The sequence below is a fragment of the Belonocnema kinseyi genome, chromosome 1 (assembly GCF_010883055.1).
Source record: "Belonocnema kinseyi isolate 2016_QV_RU_SX_M_011 chromosome 1, B_treatae_v1, whole genome shotgun sequence".
Taxonomy (NCBI): Eukaryota; Metazoa; Arthropoda; class Insecta; order Hymenoptera; family Cynipidae; genus Belonocnema; species Belonocnema kinseyi.
In genome coordinates this window covers 55,171,082-55,174,472 of record NC_046657.1, presented here as the reverse complement: position 1 = coordinate 55,174,472, position 3,391 = coordinate 55,171,082, and positions in this window count along the sequence as shown.

The following is a 3,391-nucleotide window of genomic DNA, read 5'->3' as shown; positions in this document are numbered from 1 at the left end:
ATATATTATTAATGATAATATTTTAATTATGTTATATTATAATAGTCTTATTTATATCCTGATCCGCATTTGAAAGAAATTAAAGAAATTGGCGATTTTGTAATTCATCTCGTTTGGATAAAAACTCAATTATTGGATTGAAAAATTAATTAGTTTGTTGAAAATTTAACTATTTTGTAAAAAAGTCCTCTTTTCTATCAAAAGTTCAACTACTTTGTTAAAATTTATTTATTTTTTTATTTGAAGGTTCACCTCTTTCGTTGAAAATTTAACTATTCTGATGAAAATATGTTTTATTTGTTGTTGAAAATACATTTTTGAAACTGGGAATTAATCTATACTATTTGTGGTTACAAAACCATGTATTTTGTTAAAAATTCGTCTTTCTTTGTAGAAATGAAATTGTTTTATGGAAAATTTATACTTTTTGGTTAAAAAATCAATTTTTCGGTAGAAATATCAACTGTAAATATTTTTTGGTTGCAAGGTCGTTTTGTTGTAAATCCAACTATATTGTTAAACATTAAAATCATAATTTTTGGGTGGAAAATTCGATTATTCCCTTAAAGTTGAAGTACTCCGTAGAAAAATAAATTTTTTCTTATTAGGGATTCATAATTATAGTTGAAAATTGAACTCTTTGCCTTCAAATTAACTTTTTTGTTAAAAATTTTAATGTTATGTAAAAAATGCATCTTTTGGGCGTGAAAAGTCAACAATTTGATAGAAAGTTAAACTATTTGGTCGACAATTAAAATTTTGGTTGAAAAATCATATTTTTGGGTAAAAAATTCAGCTTTTTTGTAGATAATACTCTTTTTGTTCGGTAGAAATTTAATCTTTTTGGTTGAAAATGGATCATCTTTGGTCAAAAATGCAATTATTTGCTTGAAATTTTAACTGTACATCTTTTTGGGTTTAAAAGTCGATGATTTCCCTAAGAGTTGAAATACTTTGTAAAAAAAAAACGTTTTCTCTTAACTAGGGTTTTATAATTATGGTTAAAAAAAGAAGTATTTGGTTGAAAGTTTAACTCTTTCATTGAAAATTCATTTTTTTTTGCTTAAAAATTTCAACTTTTTGTAGATCATTCGCCCTTTTGACTTTACAATTAAATAATTTCGTTGAGAATTCATGTATTTTGTTTAAAAATTGTCCTCTTTTGTAGATCATTAATTTTCATGGACGAAAATTCATCTTATTGGTTGACCATTTAACAATTTTGTTAAAAATTTATTTTTTTGGTTAACAATTTTTTTTATCTCAAAATGTAATTATTATAGGATTGATTAAAAATTAATCGTTTTTATCTGGAAATGGAACTATTAAAAATTGATATATTTTGTTAATTAGATTTTTTTCCTAAAATTAAAAAAAGTGCAAAATAAAAAAAAAATTGCCTTAAAATCGTCCCGATTTTTTTTATCTTCTTATTTTTACAATCTTTTTAAATATTGATAAAAAATTAATTTTTCAAAATTAAAAATAATTTTCGATTTTCTTAATAATCACAACAATTTTTGTTATTCTTTTTAAATATTTTACAATTTTAAAAAGCTTAATTTTTTTTTAATTTGCAAAAATCGACATCGTGTTTCAAATTATTTACAATATTTTTAAGTTTTAAATTAATTTTTAATCTTTTTTTAAATTACAATTGTAGTTTTCAAACTTAAGATTGAGCTCATTGCAAATTTAACAATTCAAGGCTTTCTATTTCGAACCATTCTGTTCAAATTTTCTTTTTCTAATTAAAAAATTTCAAATTGAATAGGTTAAAAATAACATTTTCTTAGACTAAAATAATATTTAAAGTCATAATTGAAAATAATTTTATAAACTAATATTCCTTAAAAAGAAAAATTAATTTTTTTACTAAGTAGCTCAAATTTAAGTGAATAATGGAATTTTCCACCCAAAAATTATGATTCTAATTTTTAACAATATAGTTGCATTTACAACAACACGACTTTACAACCAAAAAATATTTACAGTTGATAATTCAACCGAAAAATGTAATTTTTAATTAAAAAGTATAAATTTTCCATTAAACAATTTAATTTATACAAAGAAAGATGAATTTTTAACAAAATACATGATTTTGTAACCAAAATTTTATAGATTAATTGTCAGTTTCAAAAATGTATTTTCAACGAACGCGATGAACCTTCAAATATAAAAATAAATGAATTTTAACAAATTAGTTGAACTTTTGATAGGAAAGAGGACTTTTTTTGGAAAATAGTTACATTTTCAACAAAATAATTAATTTTTCAATCAAATAATTGAGTTTTTAACCAAACGAGATGAATTCCAAAATCGTCAATTTCTTTGATTTCTTTTAAATGCGGATCAAGATATAAATAAGACTTTTATAATATAACAGTATTATAATATTATCATTAATAATATTATATATATATATATATATCCAGCAAAAGCCTCGTGGACCCTAAGAACACGGAGCGACCAAGGACAAGCGCCTTCTGCATTTTTCCCGCAAGTGTTCTAGCATATTGTTGACACGCAGGGATGCTTTTCAGGCTATTAGCAAGTGAAAGCTTGGCACCTCCAAGAGCGCCGATGATAAGGACGAACAGTTTAACAGAATATTCCGGGTACAATCGCTGCAACTCCCTTATAATGTCTCGATACCTCTCTTTCTTTTCATTCTCCTTGGCTATGATTTTTTTGTCAGCTGGTGCCGAAAATTCGATAACGAACATGGTTCGCTTCTCGAAGTCAAGAAGAACCATGTCAAGCCTCGAGTGAGCAACAGAAACAATTGTCGAGAATATAAAGTTCCAGTATATACGGCACTTCTCATTCGCGACAATTGACTCAATTTCCCTATGAGCATTTAGAGGAGCGATATTAAGGTGAATGCCGTAGGAGTGGCAGAGATGGTAATAAAGTACTCTTAGTGCCGCAGTGTTCCTTTGAATGTAGGTCGTTCCCGCGTGTGTTGGATAACTAGATAGTATGTGAGCTAAATGCTCGGGGTGTGCATGGCACGCCCTGCAGCTATCATCGGGAATGTCTTGGTTCAAAATGTGGCGACGGTATGTTAAGGTGGAAATGACACCGTCTTGGCATGCAAAATTGAAACCCCCTGTACCAGACTTCAATCCGGGCGATTTAAGGAAAGCAAACTTTAGCTCACAAGACATTGACTGTTCCTTCACATTTCTGTGGAAGATACCGTGCATCCTCTTATCTAAGAGCTGTTCACGAAAGTTTTTCTCTTGTGCTTTCTTAATCCGGGCTTTCAGGAGTGAGTGCTCGAGACGGATTAGATTTGATGCATTTTGCTCACCCCTAATACTGAAGTCACGTCCGAGTGTTTCAGCAGCCTCCTCCGCTGCTTTGTACAGAAATGCTCCTTTGCCTA